Raw genomic sequence first — 14,717 nt, 5'->3', positions numbered from 1 at the left:
ATTTGCATGTCTCTTTATTATTCTATTCTTTTTTTGATGTCCTATAAATAGCAGCACCATTTGTAAAGCTAATCCCCTATTGCTGGACACTTGGTTTATCTTAGCAAGGTCTGTGTTACAAATAATGTTGAGATAAATATCTTTGCATAATACATCTCTAGTTAGTCTTTTAGGATAAATTCTCAGGAGCAGTGTTGCTGGGTGAAAGATCATGGGCAAGTTTGTAAGGCTTTAAATGCAGCCACCAGGTTGTCCTCCAGAAAGGTTATTCCAGTCTCACTCCTGTCAGCTCACTGATCCCTAACTGAATACATTTATAAAGGGAGTGTTGTTGCTTTTATTTGCAGTCCTTTGAATACTCTGAAGGCAGATTTTTCCCAAAGGTTTTGTGTTTACAGTATCTTTTCAGAGTATTTTTTAACTGTCTACTTCTACTCATCAGAAAGCCAATGTTCTACTCCCTCTCCAAAGGGTGTTTCCCTCATCCCATCTCCAAGGGCATCCTTGTGGTCTCCTTGCTCAGCATCTGCCACCCACATTTTCTCCTGGCTGCCCTTTACTCCATTTTCAACAAACATTTCACAATTTCAGCAATAAGTCAGACTAAGAACCCAATAATCAGTCATTTATTCCCTCATCCATCTATTCATCGGCTATCTGTTGGGGGTCTGAATGCTCCAGGAACCACACTGAGAGAGAAGTAGAAACAAAACACTCTGAGAAGTCAGGAAAGGGAAAGTCAATGAGGCCCCAAAAGCAGAAGTACACTTGAAGTGAAAGACAACTCATAGTTTTACTGGTAGGGGAGGGGACAGAAGAGGCTAGGAAAAGGGAATGGCACAAGCAAAGGTCCTGAGGCACGCTAAAGCATCACATGTTGAAGGGATTTTTTCATTTAAGGCATGAGAATGATGGGCTGAGGACGAAACTGAAAAGTTAGCTTCTGCTGAATTCACCTGCTGAACTGCTCTCTTCCCTGCATCGTGACTCTGCTTGTAATTCCTGGCCCATCTCCAATGAAGACAGACTCCTTCAAAAGCCTTCTTGAGAACCATCTTCACCATCCATCTCTCCACACTCTCTGCCTGGGGCAGGAATCCTGGCACTCACAGCAGTCTCCTCAGCAATCCCCAATGAATAGATGACTCTGTTCGCTAATTCCTGAGCATAAGCCTTATCATTCCAGCTAGAAAGAACCTTCTGAATAATAATATATTCTCCAGTACCCCTAGCCTCTCAATATGAGCTTAACTTATAATAGGCAATCAATAAAAACTTACAGACTCTAACCAAAGTAAACTGGGCAGAGTAAATACCAGAGAAGGGATGAGAGTGTACATGTTGCAGGCATCTAACTATAATCCAGACAGCCGGGAAAATTGAAATTGTCTTTGGAAATTAGCTTCTGGACACAACTATGGCAAAAGATGGATTAATTCTCTTCAGGACTGTAATTCTGCATCTACCTAGACATTTCTCAGGCACACAAATGGTACTTGTTAAACTGTGCTGCCTATTCCAAGAGCTTCTGTGCATAAAGGTCAATATATTCTGGAGATCCGAGGTTTTTTTTCTTTGCAGGGAGGCAGGAGGAGAAGAGAGAAAAGAAGGCTCCCACTACAGGCCATCTCTGCTGGGATTTTCCATACTGATCATTCCGATTCAAAGTGAAAATTCTAATGCCACCTGGTAGGAACCAGTCTCCATCATTCACGTGGGCAGCATTTCTAGACAATTCTTCCATGAAGGCAGAGAACCCACACATCCCTCAATGGCTGGTCTCTCCCTGTTCTGGTTCAGAGTCCCCCAGCTCTGGATTCATCTCCATACAGCATTCATCACACTGCTTTCCTTGTTTGTCCCCACAATGGGCCATGACCTCTACGAGGCTGATGACTGTTTTTCCATCCCTATGTGCCCAGGGGCCTAGAACATCACTCTCCATACAGTGGGCAATCAATCTTTGTCGTGGGATTAAATGATGTGCCAGGGCTAGAAAGGACCTTAGAAAGAACCCAGGCCACATATGGGAAATGGAGGCCCAGACAGGGGAAGGAACTTCTCCAAATACACACAGAAAGCTGTTGGTATTTAGGAGGTGAACGAGAGAAAGAAATCAAAGATGTCAGCAATGCTTGAGGAGGAATTAGGAGGCTGAGGGGCTTGATGGACCTTGGAAAGGATGATGACTTGGGGGAAAACTGAGTTTGGTTTTGGACATCCTCTAACACTCAGAACAAGTCTTATCTCTTTCTCCATGACAGCCCTTCAGATAACAGAAAAAGGAAATTAACATTTATTGAATAGTTCCCATGTGTCAGTGGAAAACAGCAATCCTGTCCTTCCTGTGTCTTCATTTCCTCTAAGTTTTACACTCACAGATAATTGAGTAAATAAACAAGTAAATTATGTGCCTCATGTCATGCAGCTAGTAAACCCAAGTCTGACTGAGTCAAAAACCCAGGTGCTTTCTCCTGAACCCCACTGCCTCTCGGACCCTAGCCCTGAGGCTACAAGGTACCACGGAAGAGCCGGACAGAGTGAGTTCACAGGTAGGCTTGGCCATATCCCAGGACACCAGGCAGCAGCTTCAGAAGCTGAATGCTAGCTCTGCTGCCTCTCCACCCACACCGCCCCTCGCTAGCACTTGGCTGACAGGCTAGACCCACTGCGGGACCATGCGTAAGACAGAGAAATACAGAGGCCCACATTTGCCCTTGACTTAGCTAGGATACTGCTGGTGACTGTGAAAGTAATGAGAGCAGCTAGGAGCCAGCTACCAGTCAGTCAGTCATCATAATCACAGTCCATTTCATCGTCAACACTGTAAGCCAAGCCTCTGCCTAGGACCGCACCCCTTCTTGGCTCTGGATTGAACCAGGCTTGTCCCTGCCTGGGAGAAGCTCACAGTCCAGTAGAGCAGGTTACATGGAAACACCCCATTACCATATAGTCTGGGGAGTGTTATCTTGGAGGGATAACAGGCCGGGGGGGGGGGGCTCTCCCAAACTGGAAAGGATTCCCAGACAAAGCAGACATTTTGATGTGGGGATATTTCCAATTGGCTATATCAAATAAGATTTGTCAAAGTGGGAAATTACTATTCTTTAAACCCAGCAAAAAAAAAAAAAAATGAGAAACAGAAATCTCCGAATTGCTCTCCCTCCCCTTCTCTTAGGGCTCCAAGCAGTGCAGTTGGAATATCTGCTTTATTAGATACTAAAGTCCCTTTCAAATCTGAGGTTCTTCCAGCTCAGGTCTGGTGGGATGAGCAGGAAGGGGGCAATCTGAGGCACTAGTGGGGATACAACTAAGGGCACTTTGGGGTGTACTGCTCTATCTGTCTTTCCCCTAAGGGCTCAGTTCAAATGCCAGTCCCTCCTGAAAGCCTTCCTGGATCTCACTCAAGGCATGGCCAGCCCGCTGCTGGGCTCTGCTGAGTCTCTGTAGCACCCTGCCCCACACCGACTTGCTGCAGGCCGGGCAGGGACTATCTGACCTGTCTCCTCCCTCCTCCCCTCCCACTCCTGCCTGCATCCCTGCACAGTCCTTTCTTAGGAAAGCACACTGAACTGAGTGGAGCAGTGGTCCAGGAGGATGCTTTGGGCAGGTGTGAGGTGGTAATCCTGGAGCAGCCATGAGCAGAGCATCTGGAGCTGCTCAGTGCCAGGTCCCCCCAGGCCACTCTCTTCCCTCTGCTTCCTCTCAGCTCCACCACCCGTTTCAGCAGACCCAACACTCTCACTTGCCCTAGGCCTTTCTGGCACTCTGGAATGTCAAGTGCAAACAAAGTCATGCACACTCTTTTTGGAGAAAAGCATATTTTGCTGTGCCTTACATTTGGAAAGCCCATTAGCCAGCAGCTGATGGAAGACCCCGCTTAAAAGACCGTGGAACCTCATCTAGCTGAAGGGCAAGAAGATGACACTACAACGCACTTGCAAGGCTGCAAAGTAGCATTTCCTGATTTTTTACAGAAAGAGATATGTACTTGGGCACTGAGAATATAAATTATTTCCCTCAAGTTCAATGAGCCAATCTCATACTAAATTAGAGAGGAAATGCAGGGACATTAAGTCTTCCTGTATGTGTCTCTTCTCTACCCAGAGCACGTTAGTTCACTGTGGGAACTCCTCTAAGTCTAAGAACTGGTAATGAATATTTTAACAGGCACAGCTTCTCCTTCCCATTGATAAAAACTCCACCGACTAGCCAGAGCACGCTGGGGAACATGAGGGAATGGACCAGAAACACCTGCGTTTTCCTGGGCAGCCTAATCCCTGAGCCCCTCCCATATCTGTGGGCCACGGATGATTTGAGCAGACTTGGCATCCTCAGAGCAGCAGCCACGATGCTGAAGGAAGGAAGAAACATGAAACATGCAGAATAAAGACCCGAGGCTGGTGACCCTGGAGAGCTGGGTGGGTCCAAATATAATTGAGAGAAAAGACAGTTACGTAAGTACAACAAGTAGAGCCAAAGACTGAATGGTGGCCTGCCAAAAAGTATGTCCACGCCCTAACTTGGAAACCTGGAAATATTACCTGATTTGGAAAAAGGGTCTTTGCAGATGGAGTTAAATTAAGGATCTTATCCTGGGTTATCCAGATGAGCCTTGAATACAATGACAAGCGTCCTTATAAGAGTGAGGCAGAGGAAGATTTGACAGACAAAAGTGAAGGAGGCAATGTGACTAAGGAAGCAGAGACTGGAGTGATGCCAACTGACCCAGAGCCATTCCACATCAGCCACTGTCTGGGACACTCCTCCACAGCCCACCAGGTCTGACAGCAACAGGCATGCAGCTCCCCAGTGGCCCAGTGTAGAGCCCAGAAGAGGAAGCTGATAGCAAACTCTGAGAGACCCCTAGAGAGCCTAGCTGGGCCTCAGGCGTGCTGATGTTAGGACAGACTCTGAAGTAAGGCTGCTGTGTTTCACTCTGGGCTGGTCAGACTCCACCTGCACAACTGCATCCAGTTTTTAACTCCATCCTTTCCTGGGGACATTCTGACTAAAGAAGTGAAGACTCGGGGACCTGATCCCTGTCTTTCAATGTCCAAATGGCTTAAATGGCTGTCACAGGGAAGAAGAAATAGATTTTTGTGTGGAGGCTTCAAAGGGCAGAATCAAGGTCGATGGAGCAGCCATTGCCTGGAGGAAGAGTTTGGTTCATCATAATGAAGAACCTTCTAATAATCAGAGCCAACTGACAATGGTCTAGGAGTGCCTCGGGGATGGGCAGGTCCGAGCAGAGGCTGGGTGTGCTAGGGAAATTCCTGCACCAGACAAAGGCTGCATTTGATCTTCTCCAAAGTTGGCAACGCTGTCTGAAGGTCTGTGACTGTTGGCTAAAATATCCTGTAAAATATCCTATGTGAATCTAGGTTTTCGGCATATAGACAGGGAATGCTCTCACTAAAACTTATTACACAGCTTTTGTGAAGAACTAAGTACTGCAACTACTTAGGAATGAGCTCAGAAAATAGTCAATTCTTCCTGTTCCTCTATACAAAATGACCCCAACCCCCAGGGAGGAAGGAAGAGGAAAAGCATATATCTCCATGAGGACGTCAGCCTCTAAGTTGACCAGGAGCCAGCAGCACATGCACCGGTACTGGGGAGCCCTGGACAGCCTGGGCTTGAGTCTGGCTCCAGAAAGAAACAGAGAACAGAGACTCCAGCTACCAACTGAATTATTTTCATAAGCACCAATAAATGGCACCCTCATCTTTATTATAATAATTGCTTTTCCTTTTGCATCCTTCTGAATTCTACATGTGGAACAAAGTGAACAACAAAGCAGTAACTCAAAGCTTAACCGTTTGATGCTCACAAGTTAGCCGTGGAGAGGTATTTTTTTGAGGGGATGGGTGGCAGTTGGTATTATTACCTCTGGTTGTAACAGCTCTAGCCTACATTCTGGATACTCGGAGTTCAGGAAGTGCAGCATTTCACATCTGCCCACACATCTGTCTTCTTTTAAGTCAAGATCTCAGCACTGTTGCATCCGGATGAATTCCTCTGAAGCTCTTTCCGTTCAGGATTTTGAAAGTTTGCCATGTTACCCTTTCACTGAAATGGCTGAGCTGCTCAGATCATTCCTCCAGAGAGGTCAAAAGAACATTCTTTCATACTTTTAGATTTACCAGTATACCTTTTCTAGCCCGTAATTAGTGGGGTTTTTTTCTTTTTTTCCCAAAAGAACCAGTGTTAGGCGCGTATCATTTAGCAGCCAGCTTGTCAAATGACTGGAAGCCTGAACCATTTCTAACGAGTGGCAAAAAGGTCTGCAAACATCAAGTGGGTCCCTGAAAATACCGTTTCACTCCAGTGAACATAATGGCTACTACCCTCATCAATTGGCCAAACACCAAATCAGGCTGCCCATTGTCCTTCAGGCAGATAGGCAATTAAAAAACAAATCCTCATATTTGCAGAGCTGCATGATATAATCTGTAGCTACCAAAACAAATTTAAGACTGTGTTATCCTGCTTCCACGAATGTGTGTTAAGACTGGTGTATATCTTCGACTACAGGAGAAGTACAGCTACAATAACTGTGCATAAATCAAAATTTTATATACTGACTGGTGTTAAGTACACAGGCATGCTTGGCATTTTTGAACGCTTTCCATACCAAATCTTTTGGTACGGGGCAAAATCCTTCTGTAACATGTAAAATTATTGCCAAGTCTGTCTAGCTTGAAGATTCTAATTTTACATAGCATATTTATTGGAATCAGCCATACTGAACAGCTAAATTCGAAATTTAGACACATCTCTAAGGTTACATCAACTCTTCATCAAATGAAGGACCAACATTTCAAGGCATCTGAATGCCACAAGTGAGTTCAGCTGAGGACCACAACCCCTATGCATCAGCACTGTTTCTGGCCTGATTCAAACCATTTCAGATCTCAGAAAAATCACTGGCTTCTTTCAATCTAGTGCAGCAAATGCATATCACTAGGGCTGAGCTCTGTGAGAAGGGCTGTGGGGTGGAGGTAAGAGGGATGTTATGCCCGCCCTCCCAGGGACTTCTCAAGGCTGTGGTCACATACACAAGTGGCTGCACACAGAATCCCTCAAGGTTGACAGCATAATTCTCCATGAGAGCTACTGGGTGCAGAGGTGGGAGGTCAGGGGAAGATGAAGGCCCTGGGACACTGAGATCTGGAAGACAGCTCCTGGGGCAAAGAGAATTTGAGCTGGGCCTTCAGGCATGGGCAAGATCACAAGGGCTGAAGCGCATGCCAGGGAGAGGGGCCAGATGGAGGAGCAAAGCCCTAGAGACCTGGGGGGTGGGAGGGATTAAGTGTGGAGGACAGGATGGGGGGGGGGCTGAGAGATGGTGTGGAGACAACCCACCATGTCTGCCAGGCTGAGGACCCTGTACTTCATTGTCCATACACGAGGGACCCACTGAAAATCTCTGGGCCACATGTTAGGAAAAAAACAAGAGAATGGAAAGAGGAAGATATGTTTGAGAGAGATTTTGGAAGTAAAAATGACAGGACTTGATGAGTGACTAGATTTCAGGAAGGGGGGATCAAGGGAGAGGAAAGGTCACAGATAACGATGCTCCCCCGCTGTCGAGTTCCCATCCTGGAGTGGGAGGAGATGCTGGCCATCGGTATCTCACAGCAAGGGGGCAAGGCTAGCTTCGGTGGCACCAAGGGCTCGGCCCCACTCAAGCTTCCCCTCTGCACATCAGTGAGCACCTCCAGGGACACTACTCTTCAGGGTTGCAGTGAGAGAGAGAGGATGAGGGAAAGGCGGATGGGGAGGGAGGAAAGGAAGAGAGGAAAGGAGGAGGGGACAGGAAAGGGTGGGAGAGGGAGAGAGGGATTTTTCTTTCTTTCTTTTTTTTTTGAGGTGAACTGTCATCAACTTGAATAGACTTGGATTGTGTCTACCAAAGCAGACTCACTTTGGGATGCCTGAGGGCTCCAACTTCTGTAGTATACCGTGGCCAGCTCTCTTGGACCAATTCTTGCCTTGCCTGCAGAAGTGGCTCTACAGTGAAATGTGCCCAAAGCAGCAGCGGCGGCTGCGGCAGTAGCTCACGGCACCACTCTGGGCCTGACCTCACAGGTGAGAGTGCTGTGGCTGGGGTTCCTCTTTTCAATACTCTGAAAATGTAGTTTTATCCAGAAGGGGCAGAGCACCTGCTCCAGAGTCTCTTCAACATCCGTGGGGAGGACATCTGTACAGACAGCCCATCTGGTCCTAGAACACACCACGCCCTTTCAAGCCTCCAGGCCTTTGCATTTGCTGTTCCCTCTGCCTGGAATAGTCCCTTCCCCCAAGCTCATTCCCCTTAATTTAACCTTTATTCAGTGCTGGCCACTTACCTGCCACTATTCTAAGTACTTCACATACAGCAACTCACTCAATCCTTGCCACAACCAGGTAGGGTTATTATCCCGTTTACAAACAAAGAAATTGAATCCCAGAAGACTAAATAGCTGACCGTGGAATATATATTTAGTTGACGGAGGGACCAGGATTTAAATCCAGGCAGTGTGGCCCCAGGATACACAAAGCTACCCAGCCTCTTGCAGAGCGGGGCTGCCCTCCCTCACTCCAGTCCTGACTGGTTCCCTGGCTCACACAGGCCTTCCCCCACACCCTCAAGCGGCACACCCCCCATGACCTTCTCTCACATGACCCTGCTTCTTTCCTTCCCAGTCCTTAGCACAACCTGTAATTATCTGATTTATGTATTTACTTGTTTATTATGTTTCTCAACTAGAATATACACTCCAGGAAGGCAGGGATCTTGCATTTCCAGTATATTCCTGGGGCACCTAGAATAGTTCTCTGGCACAAAGTAGAAGTTCTCTGAATAACTGCTGAATGAACAAAGGGAGGGCAGTACTGTGGATGCAGCATGGCGCTACACGGGAACATAAGGTGTTGCAATGTTGTTCTTTACCCTCCTGCTCTGTTCTCCTTCCTTGGCTACTACAAATCCCCCTGCCTGCATTAAGGCAGACGGGAGCCAGCACTCAATTCCCAGTATATATGGACAAGGCTGATCTATTTTTATCTATGTCTGTCAACTCCAGAGACCAGGGTCCTTGAGCACTAATGATAAGCTTGTGGGCGGCAGGGATTCCATCTTCCAATTAACCCCTCTGTGGCCTCCCACCGGCTAACAGTATTTACAGGGCACTAGCTGCTGTGGATGACAGTGTCCGATCTGAGCACCTTCCAAATAACAAAAAGAGCCGGCCCCTTGAATCATGAGGCACCTTGAATACAAATCACACTGTCCCAGGAACTCCATCCTGATGGTCAGGTTCCAAGTCAACACACAGGCTAAAACAAAAAGTACTGTTTATATATTCCAGTGGTGTCCAGCAACATTTAGGGAGCTTGCCTGTGAGCTCGCTAATAAAAGGAACTAACTTATCAAACACCCACTGCATGCAAACACTCTGTGAGGAACTTTTACACATGATCCCATTTAACCCTGCGAGTTTAGAATAATTATTTTTCCCCTTTTACAAATGAGAAAAGTGTGATTTACAGATCCAATATCCCCAAACCAGTGTGGGTTCATGCGCAGGATCAGAGCTTCCCAACCCTCTTTCTACTGCCCTCTCTCTGCTCTGAAGCACTCTGACTTCTCTTGCACTTCCTCCAGACTCTTCTCTATCTGGGCCCTGTGCTTTCCCACCTCTGTACCTTTGCTTGTTCCACTTCTGTGACCTAAAATGGCTTTTCCACCACCTGTTGAATCCTCTTCTTCCTACCACTTTTCATGGCACAGACTTCACCATGTCCCCAGTTAGAATTCGTCCTCCTCAGAGTTCCCAGAGGTCCCAAAGTTTAGCCCCCAGAATGCTCAATGGTATAATCCTCTTTCTTCCTCGCTAGAATCTGAGCTCCTTGAGGGTAGAGCCTGGCTATTTTCCCTATTTGTTGCCTCCTGAATGAATTGAACTGCTGAAGAATGAAGAGGGGAAAGACTGGAGGCATTCGAATGCATCTGGGAGATCAAAGGTTCTGGACAAATTAGCTTCAACTAGAGAGTATTGTTCAGGGAAAGGCAAACTTACGTACCACAATTCTGCTGTTTTCCTGCTCTAGTCACAAAACACACTCTCACTAGTCCTCTGATTTCATAAAGCTTGAAACTTAAAACCAGGAAGTCTAGGAAGGAAATAAAATAATAAAATCACTTCCATAAGAACCCTTTCATAGTAATGGATTTCACCCACACACGGGGGAGATGCTAATTGCAGCACAAGGGGGATAAGAGATTGGGCAAAAGCACAAAGTTCATCTTCTAGGATATCACAGTTAACTCCCTCCTGCTTGTTCTGCTGTGGCTGCACCAGAATTCACTTGTTCTGCAAAATATGCACTTGCTGAACGGTTGGCCTCTCTAAGCACAGCTAGGTTGAACACCCACAAAGGAAGGCCTGACCTGTAAGTGACTTTAAATCGTCTTTATTTCAAAATATCTCAACCTCGTCACTTTAGACTAGAAACAAGTAGATGCTGGCCTCTGAGTAGGACCCCTAGATCAGTGCATTATTTTTCCCAAACAACTATTTTGAGGTTTTTACGAAAATAACCGACTCACAAACAGAAATGCTTCCTGACCTATACAGCACTTTGAAAACAAATCATTATGCCTTTGAATATTTTATGATGGGCCAAAGCACTGAAGGAGGGAAGGCAAGCATTCACCAATCCTTGCCATGTCTATTTTGAGACTTCCAAAGCAAACTGCAAATGCCTCCTTTATTTTCTAAGCGCCCGTTTGCAAGTGCCGGGTGGCTTCTCCGTGAAATATTGCCTCCACCCAAACTGACACCAAATGCAGAGACCCAGAAATTCCACTTCTCCAGGTTTACAGCAGAAGAATCTCAATAATTATCTAGTGCACACTCCCTACCTCGCCCCTCCCCCCCCATTTTATAGGCGGTAAAACCAGTGGGGGTACTTGCCCAAGGTCACACAGTCAGTGGATGGCAGAGGAGCCACTAGGAGCCAGGGCCCCGACTCCCAGCCCTGGGAGCATCCTTTATTCCCAAAGGCTGACTCAATACCCCTCCTAAAGCTCAGCCAAAGCTGCTGCAGGTAAGCGACGTGACCCGCGAGACTGACTTCTGTAGGTTCTAAGATTCCTGTCACCCCCAAGGAGCTGTGGAACTGAGACACTCAGGGGTGCCCCTCTACTCGCCAACTGGGAATACAGGCATGGCGCTTCAGGTGATCGTCTCTGGAGAACCCCTCCCAGTCCAGGAGTGGCCGTAGAGACAGGGCAGGGCGAGCTGGTCGGAGGTCACTTACAAAGTTGGCGCCAGTCGTAACCACACCTGAACCCAGGTCTCTCACCTCCCAGTTTGCCGCTCTTTGCACCACACCATGCAGACCTCGAAAACTTAAGCAATTCATGGATACTGTGTGAAGATTTAACTGTTGCAGGCCCTAAGCGAGCCCGCGGACGCGCCGCCCGCCCGGAGAGGGGACAAGAAGACTGGAGGCGGGCGCGGGTCACCAGGAGCCGGTGGTGCAAACGGGAGCGCACCGCGGAGGGCAGCGCGGAGGAAGCCGCGGGGCAGGCAGTATGCAGCTCCCGGAGGCGCAGGCCCGGGGCGCAGGGACCGGCAGTCCCCCCAAAACTTTACGGCGCCGGGTCCTCGCCCTTACCTGCAAGGAGGCGCCGCCCGCGCGGACGCGGACCTGGCAGGCTGACGCTCTCGGCGAGGGGCGGCCCCGCCCGGCGGCGGGCACGGACGCGGGCAGGGTTCGGCCAGCGGCTCGGCTCGGGCTCGGCTCGGGCTCCGCCTCCCGCGCCGCGGCTGCAGCCGGAGGAGGGGTGCACGGCCGGGCTGCGCCCGCCCGCGCCGTCTGACCGCGGCAGGTGCTGAGGCTGCAGCTGCGGGGCTGCCAGCTGCCGGCGCCACGACCCCCGCCCCGGGGGGAGGAGCCCCGCGCGCCGCCTCCGCGGGTCCCGGAGGTCCCGGCCCGCCGCAGTGGGCGGTCCCGCTCCCACCCGGGCCCTGCCTCCGCCCGCCTTCCCCAGCTCCCGCCTGGGCACGCAGCGTCAGCGGGGTACCCATGGGGAGACTGAGGCCAGGAGAGGAAGGAGCTCCCCAAAGGTCACTCGGACCGGCGGCGGTGGCCCCAGAACTGGAATCCAGAAGAGTCCCAAGGAACGACTCCCTTCCACGCCTCCCTTCCCTCGGATCTCGCTCTCAAAACTCCAAGGCCTTTTGAAGAGCTCCAGCTACACAGGACTCTGAGGCACACATAAGATCCCGACTGCCCCCACCCACCCACACACACACTGGCCCTCGGGCTGAGGAGAGGTGGAAGAGGGGGTTCACGTTTGACACTACGCACCACCTCCCCTGCCTCTGCAAACTCCTTTGGCTCTGGGACGCTGGGACGCTTGGACTCTTGGCTCTGTCGGCTTTCCTCTGATTTCTCTAACCACTCCTTTCTAGTCTCCTTGAGAGCTCCTCAAATCCAAAGCCGTAAAATGTTGGGGTGCCGTAAGGACTCTACACACAGCCCTCTTTTGACTCCTCGGGCCATCTCACCCACTCCTCTGGCTCCGGTCCTACCACCTCTCTACCCATCATACCCAAGTGCATGCCTCTGTTCGAGAATTCTTTCTTGCCGAAATATCTACTGGACGCCTACTAGATCCCTACACTGTGTTAGACACTGGAGATACAGCCGCGAATAAAACACAGTTCCTGCTCTCACAGAATGTACTGTCTCCCAGACTGTTAATACAGTGCAGTTCCCGTTAACAGTGTGATCCCAGGGCACCGAGGGCCGCATTTAAGGAGGGAAGAAGGCCTCCTGGAGATGCCCTCTAAACAGAAACCTAAAAGGCCTATGGGTTGCCAGTGAAACGGAGGAGTGTGGAGAGAGCCTGCTAGGCAGAGACTGAAGGAGCAAAGACCCCCAAGGTGAGAGAGCCCAGCAGGGAGGGGCAGGAGAACAGAGCTGAAGCAGCAGAGTCAGCAGGGGCCAGGGGAGGAGTTTTGAGAAGGGCAGGGGCACCATCAGGTTGGCATGTTAGATCATTTTGGTGATGGATGAATGGAGCACAAATTTAAGTTTACAAGTGGACCCTTCATCCTTCCCCACCAACAAAACAAAGCAAAACAAAACCCAGCAGCATTGCAGCAGTTGGAGCTGGAGCCCACCTGGCCTGGATGAAGAAAGGCCCTCCTGCACCTACGTCCTCTCATCCTTCATTCCCAAATCCAGACGTCTACCCCAAAACTCTCTCTCCTGAGAGGCTCTGTCTTTAAAAGTTCTCCTAGATACCTCCACCCAAAACTCCCTTTTCTCTCAGTGCCCCAGCCTCTCTGCACGCAGATCCATGCACTTCACTCCCTGGGGTCTGCTTCCCTCACCTGTCTCCCTTCTATTCATAGTGTACAGAGTTCTTCCCCACAATAAGCACCATTAGGGGAAGAGGACAAAAGCAGAAAATTCGAAAGCCGTGGTGGAAATAAAGTAAGCTTCTAAAAACTTAAATGTTGTACCTCTCCATATTATTGCTTATAACTGCGTGCGAATCTACCATTGTCTTTAAAGTTAAATTTTTAAAATTATGTGTTGTGGATAAAGGTTAATAAACAAATTACTCTCCCTAATGCACATCGAAGATGGAAATGGGCAGTTGTCAGAAAGGAAAATAAAAACTCAACCCTCTTGTCCAGTGAGTACAAATATTGTCCATGGAATTTTGTCCTGTCCCTCTCAATTTCCTAGCTGTGCAAGCCAGAATAATCTGCATCATCAGGTGCTTAAATGGATATTTGTGTAAACAGTTTCAATTTTGGCCCTTGGGTCCCCACTCTGTCCAGGTTCCCATTCTGGTCGCTCTTCCCTCTCAGCCTTCCTTGTCTGCCTGCTGCTTAAATGCCAAGGCTGCTCCTGTCCCCTCTTGGTCTCTTTACTCCCTTCACCCTCAGTGAGAAATCTGATCACCTGCATAGCTTCAGCCCAGACCTTCTGCTTTAAACCCAGAGACACAACTGGCTGCTGCATATCTCCTGAATCCCTTCAGGTTCTCCAGTCTCAACAGAGCCAAAACCAAACTCACACCATGCCCCTAAAAATACCCCTTCTGCATTGCTTCCATATCTCAACTGGTAGTGGGACTTAAACCAGAAACCAAAAGAACATTCTAGACTCTTCCTTCTTCCTGCCCCTCATATCTTACTGGTTACTAAATCCAGTCAACTCTGTCTTAGTAACATCTCTTGTACACATCTCCTCTTCATCCTGCTGCCCTTGCCTTAGTTGGAGCCTCACTATTTCTTGGTGAAGCTGTAGTTCACGCCTCCAGTCTTCTCTCTTTACAGTTCATCTGCCACATGCTGCCAGTGACCTTTTTCAATCAGAAATCTGACAAGTCACTCTCCTGCTGAAGATACCTCTGTTGTTCCTTCCTGACCTCACAATAAATCCTAACTCCTTAGCATGACACGAAGCCCTCGCGATCTGACCTGTTACCGCTGCAGTCCCATCTCCACCTCACCCCACACCTGCACAACAAATGCCTCATGTTCCTCCGGCACATAGTGTTTACAATACTAAAAATGCTCTAACTTATTAACTTACTGCTATGCGTCAGACACTATGTTAAGTGCTCTGCATACAGTATCTCAGGTAGTAAACGGCATAGAACACAGTGCTAAAACGGTCTCAAGCCGAACTGCCTGGGT

At 48.8% G+C, this 14,717-nt stretch overlaps 1 protein-coding gene across 2 annotated transcripts in view; it reads right to left on the bottom strand.

Moving 5' to 3' along the window:
* FRMPD1 (FERM and PDZ domain containing 1) overlaps positions 1 to 14,717 on the bottom strand; it is a 118,683-nt gene that overhangs the window by 65,604 nt on the left and 38,362 nt on the right. Inside the window, exon 1 of one of the 2 annotated variants that reach the window (XM_074361854.1) lies at positions 11,671 to 13,468. The exons of the other annotated variant lie outside the window; for it this stretch is intronic. The gene's annotated coding sequence lies outside the window, so the exon portion shown is untranslated. Of the gene's footprint in view, positions 1 to 11,670; positions 13,469 to 14,717 lie in introns of those variants that run through there. 2 annotated transcript variants of the gene reach the window in all.

Source organism: Camelus bactrianus, chromosome 4 (genome assembly GCF_048773025.1).
Source record: "Camelus bactrianus isolate YW-2024 breed Bactrian camel chromosome 4, ASM4877302v1, whole genome shotgun sequence".
Taxonomy (NCBI): Eukaryota; Metazoa; Chordata; class Mammalia; order Artiodactyla; family Camelidae; genus Camelus; species Camelus bactrianus.
The sequence above is the reverse complement of the archived record's forward strand: the minus strand, read 5'-3'. Positions and strand labels throughout refer to the sequence as shown.